Source organism: Garra rufa, chromosome 12 (genome assembly GCF_049309525.1).
Source record: "Garra rufa chromosome 12, GarRuf1.0, whole genome shotgun sequence".
Taxonomy (NCBI): domain Eukaryota; kingdom Metazoa; phylum Chordata; class Actinopteri; order Cypriniformes; family Cyprinidae; genus Garra; species Garra rufa.
In genome coordinates, this window is record NC_133372.1 from 19,856,186 (window position 1) to 19,865,737 (window position 9,552).

A 9,552-nucleotide genomic window follows, 5' to 3' on the forward strand; every position below is an offset into this window, starting at 1 on the left:
GCTCGTCGGCCCAAATGGATCCTCTCCGTGTTGGCTGCGAGCGTAGCCACGTGTCAAACAGTGACACACTAGGGACATGAAGTGGCCAGCTGCACTCAAACAAAACCACAACCTCCAACAGTGATACAGATTGATCAATCTACTCGACTCAATGGGCCAATTTTGCATCTTTAGCACCGGACGCATTCATTCACACAGCATGCACACAAACACACACTAATCACACCTCAGGGCCACCACTAAGGCCACAGAGCACACAAACTTACACACACTTGTATGGAACATCTGCACATCTGTGTGTGACCTCTATTTGTGAGTCATGCAAAGGAACACACAAGCACTTGCATCAACATGCATTTTTTACACTTACGCCTCTAGTTATGAATCATCAGTGACACCGGGACTACTCACAGAACGTCAATAAGTCAAAGACTGAAAAAGATGAAGATGAATAAGCTTGTGAAATCCATTAAAATACATAATCTTGTGTTAATCTTCTCAGCTATGTACAGAGAATTTAGTTCCCTCCAAAAAGCACTGAACTTCCTCTGTCTCCCTCTATCTTTTCAGAAAGTAATAAGCTTGGAGTGAGTGATCACTAACCCTGAGGACCTGAATCAACATGTCACGGGGGTCTTGAATCAGATAACAGTCACAGGTCTGTTGTCCTCATGAAACCACCTTCTCTTCTCACCTCATCTCCACTACAATGATCGCTGTATGAGAAGTCACTTTAGGCAAAAGCACTTTCAAGAGCTCAGACTAGCTTTTCCCATGGAATTCGCTCGCCAGTAACCCTTGTTTTCTCACGTAAGACACTTGCAGGGATCATCTAATGTCTGACAGGCATGAAAAGCCTGACCAGGACCCAGAACAAATCCCCCTGAGGAGATCAGCCATGCACCATTAATGAAAGAGACTTACTCAGCTGAAGACATTACGTTTATAAATGTGTAACTAGTAAACATCACATGAATAGGTTACGGATTAGTTTATTTAAAAATTATTATATTAAGCCACTTTGATAAGCTATAATTGTGAGGTATTAAAAGATGTACAACCAAACCTACGCATACGTTAATTACTTTTTAAAAAAGACCAAACAAACAATCTAACAGACCATATATATTTAAGCAATCTAGAACAGTGGTTTTGCTTCAGGACAGATTTTATTTTGGACATCAACAGCCGTCACACTCTCAAAATTGTTTATCACACACAAGTAAATACAAATATCCTTAAAATGGAACAGTGACATTTTTTATTGATTGATTGATTTATAGTATTAGATTTAGTTCCTGTTAATGTTGCCACTTGTCTAATTTAACTTCTTCAATCAAGTGGCAAATGGATTTGCGCCAAAATGTTGTCAAAGTCGTTTTGACTTTTCTTTTAAAAGATGATAAACAAATTAACTATGTCATGTGTATTTGATTATTTGCATTGCTTTACCTAAAGTCTATGACCTTATCAGAACAGACTTAGAACACATTTTAGGGTCCAGTCCACTTGATAAGAACTACTGGACTGGAACTGTACATCCACTGAAGACGATTAACATAATTAAAAGGAATTCTCTGCTGTCACTCCCACTGAAGAACTGTGTCTAAAGACATATGACAAATATTATTGAGTATTTCTTTTTGTTTAGGTCTCAGTCTAAGTCTTAAACTTCTGATTTTTTTAGGTAACACTATTCCCAAAGGCGTATTATCCAATACGTACTGGCCTGCTTGAGAATTTCACAATACCTGCAACTAGTAAATGGAAGAGGCTTTTGTCTTTACATGCACTGAAGAGATTCATGTCATGACTGTACCTCCAGTGTTATGTGAACTATGTACATTAATTTGATTAAATGAAATTCCTGTGCAGGGCAGTCTACTCATCCTAAAAAAGAGTTGGACATCATGTTAATGTAGAAAAGATGTCGTGAACTTTTCTGCAGTTTTCTGCAGGGCAACACATTGCAGTTCAACTGTCAGAAGTTTCACTGCTCAACCTGACCACATCACAACATCTGCAGACATCGTGCACACTTACAAAACTCTTTAGTTGTTTTCTAAAACAATCACTTACTACTTTCTAATGGGCTTTATGTCTTTACGTGCACTTGGAGAACGTCAACTTCATTGACTATAGTGGAAGCGTTTTAGTTTTGTCGCGTCGCAAGACTCAACGTGCTGTGAAACGTGCATGCGCGTCTATGGAGTAAGCATGCGATTTGTAAACATGTTATAAACTACACTTCTTACAAGAAGCCTAAACTGGTCATACAGTAATCCTAAAACAATTTACATGTCACAAAAAAAGCAAAGACAGAAGCAAAGTGACATACCAGCGAATCTTCAGTAATGCTGGAGAAAACTTTTCTTAGGGAGTTCACGGTGTAACGTTTCCTTCGGCTGATAAAAGAAAGGACCAGAGCAAAATCTTCTGTCTGTATGGTAATTAATCGCACGACAAACGCCACGGTTTTTGGGATGACAAAGGCTGTGACAGATCTCAAAAAGTTTTAAATACCTCTCCCGCTTTCTCTGTGTCTGTGTGTATTTCAGTGGGAGGGGTTAGTAGGAGGAGGCTGCGATTTACATCTATCAAGACAAATGAGAGGATGAAGTGGGCTTGAAAGCCCATCAACTTCCGCAGTTATGACACTTGAGTTTACTTTTAAAGTAATAATAATAATAATAATATTTTTTGTTGTTGTTTTGATGTTGCAATAACAATAATAGCGGTAACAATAATATTTATTATAACATTATAATAATATTTATTATTCTGAAATTACTTGACAGAATTTTAAAAGTTCAGCACAGTTTGCAAGTTTTTCTATGCTTTGTTGGTGACCAATTTTCTTCGACATTTTTGCAACATTTTAAATAATAATGATAATAATAATACATGTTTTGTTTTGTTGTTGTTTAACAATAATATTTATTATTATAGTGTTTATTACTATACACATTATAACAATATTTTTTAGTCTAAAATCATTGCTAGCTATATAAAACAATAGGATAGTTGACAGAATTTTAAAAGTTTTGTTTTGTTGTTGTAACAGTAATAACATAGTAACAATAATATTTATTACTTTTAATATTATAATAATATGTATTATTCTGAAATAATTGCTAGTTATATAAAATGATAGGATAGTTGAAAATTGTAAGTTCAACACAATTTGCATGCTTTTAATGCTTTTATAGTGACAAATTCTCTTCAACATTTTTAAAACATTTTTAATAATATTCACAAAAACAATGTTTTGTTTGTGTTGCTGTTGTAATAATAGTAATAATAATATTTATTCTAATATTTATTACTATAAACATATAATAATATGGATTATTCTGAAATTATTGCTAGCTATATAAAACAATAGGTAAAAGTAAATAAGTAAAAGTTCAGCTGGGTGACAAATTCAAATTGGTGACAAATTCTCTTCAACATTTTTAATAACATTTTTAATAACAATAATAATAATGTTTTGTTGTTGTAATAACAATAATAACAGTATCAGTAAGTTTTTCTATGCTGTATTGGTGATAAATTATCTTCAAAATTTGCAGCATTTTTAATAATAATAATAATAATAATAATAATAATAATGTTTTGTTTTTGTTGTTTGTTGTTGTAATAACAATAATAACACAGTAACAATAATATTTCTTATTATAATAATTATTACTAAAACATTATAATTATTATTATTATTCCAAAATCTGTATAAAGCGATAGGATAGTTGACAGAATTTTAAAAGTTCAGCGCAACATTTTATGTTTTTCTATGCTGTATTGGTGACAAATTCTCTTCAACATTTTTTATAATAATAATAATAATAATAATAATGTTCTGTTTTTGTTGTTGTTCTAATAATAATAATGTTTTGTTGTTGTAATAATAATAACATAGTAATAATGATATGTATTATTACATTTATTACTATAAACATTATTATAATATTTATTAGTCTGAAATTATTGCTAGCTGTATACAGGATAGTTGACAGAATTATAAAAGTTCAGTGCAATTTGTATGTTTTTCTGCCCTATTTTTTGAAAAATGTAATAATTTTACAATATTTTAAATAATAATAATAATAATAATAATAATAATAATAATAATGTTTTGGTTTTGTTGTTGTTGTAATAACAATGTTTTGTTATTGTTGTTTTGTTGTTGTAATAATAACAGTAACAATAATATTTATTATTAGAATATGTTTACTATAAACATTATAAAGTTTTTTCTATGCTTTATTGGTGACACATTTTCTTTAACATTTTTACAACATTCTTAATAATAATAATAATAATAATAATAATAATAAATAATGTTTTGTTTTTGATGTAATAATGATAATAATGTTTTGTTGTTGTTTCGTTGTAGTAATTATAATAATAATATAGTAACAATAATATTTATTATTATATATATTACTATAAACATTATAATAATATGTATTAATCTGAAATTGCTAGCTATATTCAGAACATTTGTATGTTTTTCTATGCTTTATCGGTGACAAATTCTCTTCAACATTTTTAATAATAATAATGTTTTGTTTTTGTTGTTGTTGTAATAAAAATAATAATATCTTGTTGTTGTTGTTTTGTTGTTGTTGTAATAATAATAACATAGTAACAGTAATATTTATTATTATGTTTATTACTATAAACATTATAATAATAATTATTATTCCAAAATTATTTCTAGCTATAAAACGATAGGATAGTTGACAGAAGTTCAGAGCCATTTTTTCTATGCTTCTCTATACATTTTTAATAATAATAATGTTTTGTTTTTGTTTTTGTTTTTGTTGTTTTGTTTTGTTTTGTTTTGTTTTGTTTTGTTTTGTTGTACTATTTTATTATAATATTATTACTATAAACATTATAATAATAATTATTATTCCAAAATTATTTCTAGCTATAAAACAATAGGATAGTTGACAGAAGTTCAGAGCCATTTTTTCTATGCTTCTCTATACATTTTTAATAATAATAATGTTTTGTTTTTGTTTTTGTTTTTGTTGTTTTGTTTTGTTTTGTTTTGTTTTGTTTTGTTTTGTTGTACTATTTTATTATAATATTATTACTATAAACATTATAATAATAATTATTATTCCAAAATTATTTCTAGCTATAAAACGATAGGATAGTTGACAGAAGTTCAGAGCCATTTTTTCTATGCTTCTCTATACATTTTTAATAATAATAATGTTTTGTTTTTGTTTTTGTTGTTTTGTTTTGTTTTGTTTTGTTGTACTATTTTATTATAATATTATTACTATAAACATTATAATAATAATTATTATTCCAAAATTATTTCTAGCTATAAAACGATAGGATAGTTGACAGAAGTTCAGAGCCATTTTTTCTATGCTTCTCTATACATTTTTAATAATAATAATGTTTTGTTTTTGTTGTTTTGTTTTGTTTTGTTTTGTTTTGTTGTACTATTTTATTATAATATTATTACTATAAACATAATAATAATTATTATTATACAATTATTGCTAGTCATATCAAACGATGGGACAGTTGACAGAATTTTAAAAGTCCAGTGCAATTTGTATGCTTTTCTATGCTTTTATTAACAATTTATGTTGGTCACAAATTCTCTTCAACATTTTTAACTTATTTTTACACATAGCAAAGTCCTCTTCATATAACATTTTCCTCTTTGTTTTAGGATTATTATGAGGTCATAATAAGGGAGCCCAAATTAGAGTTGTGTCACTCCACATGAACTGTACAGAATGATTTAATTAAAAAAGTGGCCAGTATTGTGTCAAAGTTAAACATTCATGTCCATTCATGTCCAAGTAACATTTTAAAGACATGATTAATGTACATTCTGATTATTATTTATTCTTATATAAAACCACTGACATTTTAATGAATTTTATTGTATGGTTGATTACTGTACAAGTTCTATTTTGTTATTTTGAAAGCCCTGTCAAATGCTCCATGTGTGGGATGCTTAACCTCACCCTGATTTACCACAATAAACACTTGCCATAACATGACCTCAACCATAATCAAAGGTGAAGCCGATGATGTCTCAATATCATCTACGCCAAGCACCATCCAAAAGTCCTCCATTTAACTCAATATGGTTCCACAACCCTCAGAAGTACACACAAAAAAAACTATAATTCTAAAACACCTCATCTGCCTTCATTTATTCCAATACATTTAAATGAAAATCTGTCTTGACTTAACATGAATTAAGGGTGAAATCATAGGTGAAATTTGAATAATTTCTCTGATATGAAAGATATATAGTAAATCAGATCTTCTGTATGTGTCTGTTAAATGTTTTAGAGATAGCAGGATCAGTCTGTCATTGCCAACTGATTTGATTCAAGGCAAAGAGCATGCTGACCTGATTTTTAGACCGGCCTTTTCTCAGACACTACCACCTCTTTCTGGACCAAAAACTAGCTTATTGCAATGCAACGTTTCGACCCAAGCAAGGTCTTCTTGTTGTTTGCATTGCCTGAGCAAGACCGTTTTTGGGATGTATTATATTAAAAGTTATTAAAGAGCAGGTAAAACAGTGGCAGATCTTTAAGTTTGATTCTTTTTGACTGAGCACCTATTCTAGTTTTGTTGGGATGTGTGCCTACTACTTTAGAATCAATAATTAACTGCCACAAATAAACGGGCCAAAACCTGAAGTGGTCTAAAACTCATTTACAGCAAGCTTTGGTTATGCTGTTTTTAATTTGAAATTGCATTTGGTCAGAGATACGCTTAGTTTAGTTTTAAACATAAGCAAAGGAAAAATGCACCATCCTTTGTATCCTATGTTTGTGAGTTAAACTCATGCACAGATGCATGTTTGTGTCTATTTGTTTTTGCAGGATATATTTGTTTACTTTTGATTTGCATTTGCATTTTTTTTTTCTTCCCTGCCTCTGCCTCCTCTCCTGGCTTGTTTTCCCGAACAAACAGACTTATGTTGTCTGACTGAAATGTTCTGCTCCCGTTCTAAAAGAAATGGAAATGCTTTACCACTGCTTACAGTGTAAATGTCAGAGTCGTGATTTGCCACTAATGAGACAGCACCCTTGCAAGACGGAAAACTTTGTTTTGGAGCTTCTTGCCGTCTTGAAAACATTGATATGCTGCTTTTGAGTGTCAATGAAGATGTACTCAGAGGCTTCATGTCATTTTTCACTTCTCATGCATATGTATGCCTCAGAACCAGGCCTACTCAAAGCATCTGCACAGACGGGGAGGAAGATGCAACGAAATCTAGTCCTGAACATGAATCCCTGCCCTAATTCTTTGATTTCCTTTGTTTTTCTCGCATTTTGCTCTTTGTCAAAAGCTTTGAATTAAACTGTTCTTTAAAAAGCTTAAGGAAATTTGATCAAATTATAAGGAAAACCATCTGTAAAATAATAGAGAATTTGTTAACCCATTTGTTAACATTTTCAAATATTCAAATAAAAAAAGTTGTATCTATTCAAATCATTTAATGGACCTATATGAACTAACAATAAACAGATGTTTTTTTTATTAATAAGACATTTTTGTCTAAATGGTTTCATAAAGAACCTTTATTTCACGAAAGGTTCTTTGTGGCGAAAGAAGGTTCTACAGATTATAAAAAGGTAAGAAAGAGATGGTTCTTTAAACAACCTTTGACTGTATGGTTCTTTGAGGAACCAAAAATGGTTCTTCTATGGCATTGCTGTGAAGAACCTTTTAAAGCAGCTTTATTTTAAAAAATGTATACATATGTAGTAGCTGCATGAATACATATCTCTCTCTCTATCCATTGTTGTGAAAGTGTTTTTCTAAATATATGAGAAGTGACCCTGTGGAATGTCGGGTTCTGAACTCTTGACCTTGGAGCCACATGGCATGATGAAGCCTTTCATCTGACGTATGAGCAAATACAGGGGACGTTTATGTATGGCTAAGTAGAGATTCCCTTAAAGTTGCCTTACGGACAAAAATGAGAATAAAAACAAACATGACAACATGAATCAACATGTATGACATAAGTTATGTCATATAGCTCTCTCTAAATATTTATAAAAGCACAGTTAAGCAGAGGACACTGTTTAACAATTCCTTTCAGTAAAATGTGCAAGTCTATTCAAAAAGTGCATGTGGTTATTTTGTAAGGTTCGTATATGAGCACTGCCAGGTAGAAAACATATTGGAAGGTTTTTCTATTCAAAATAGGGCATATGCTGCCCTCTTGTGGAGGGTTTGTTTCAAATAATGTTGTTGAAAAAGTGAAATAGAATAAAGTGATAGATCATCTAAAATTAAATTACGTTTTTCAAAATACTTATTATTTTCAATTCGTAGAATATAATAGGAAATGTTAGTTAGAGTGACTCAGTCACTATTTACTTTTGTTGTACGGATAAAACATCAGTGAAAGTGAATAGTGACTGATGCTTTCATACTACCCTGCTGAAAAAAAAAACAATAGAAAGCATCATAGAAATTCTAATGGTTTTCCCTACAAATACCATTACAAACCATCAGCTTTTAACCATTAAAACCATTAAAAATGTGTTTTGAGGACATATTCCATTAGGATTTAGTGGTTTTATCAAGCCACTATTAGAAGGCAACCAATTACCAGTAGTAGTCCATTACAGTTTCCATTAAACCAGTGCAAGTCCCATAACCAGTAAAACCATTACAAATTTTGTGATGGTGTCTATTGTTTTTTTTTTTTTTTTTTTGTTTTTTTTAGCATGGTACCTAAAATTCCCTTTGTGTTTCGTAGAAGAAATGGTAAACAGCCAGGGATGTTACAAACATGTATTTGAAATACAAAATACTATTTAAAAAAAAATTAATCAGTGTATTTTGCATTTAAATACATTTAATCATAGTATTTTAGTATTTTCCTGCAGGGATGGGCAGTATTTCAAATACATGTATTTGAAATACTATTTGCATTTAAATATCTTTAGAAAAACTCAAATGTTTTTTTGTATTTAAATATATTTAATCTTAGTATTTTTGTATTTAGCCTAGTATTTTTGTATACTTGTTAATACAGTTATTCATGTATACTTGTTAATAAAGAGTTTGATTGGCAAATAGTATTTTATGTATTTTGAAAATACAAAAATACTAAGATTAAATGTATTTGAATTACAAAATACAAAATAATATTTTGTATTTCACATACATCATGTGTTTAAAATACTGCCCATCCCTGGAAACAACATTGTAGCAACGTGTAAATGATACAAATATTTTCATTTGTGAAGCAAATTTTATTTATTTTATATAATTTTATTGTAATTAAATTTACAAAGCCTACATTTTCAACCAAGTATAATATACAGAGGTTTTGTGGCATTTAACAATGTTCAGCAAAATTTTTTTGTCTTTTCTTAAAGCGGCTGGGGGAAAAAAGAATGTCCTAAATCTTTATATGTGACTCTGAACCACAAAACCAGTCATAGGGTTACCTTTTTTGAATTAAAGCTGAATAAATTGGATTTTCATTGATGTATGGTTTGTTAGAATAGGACAATTAGAGATAAAACTATTTGA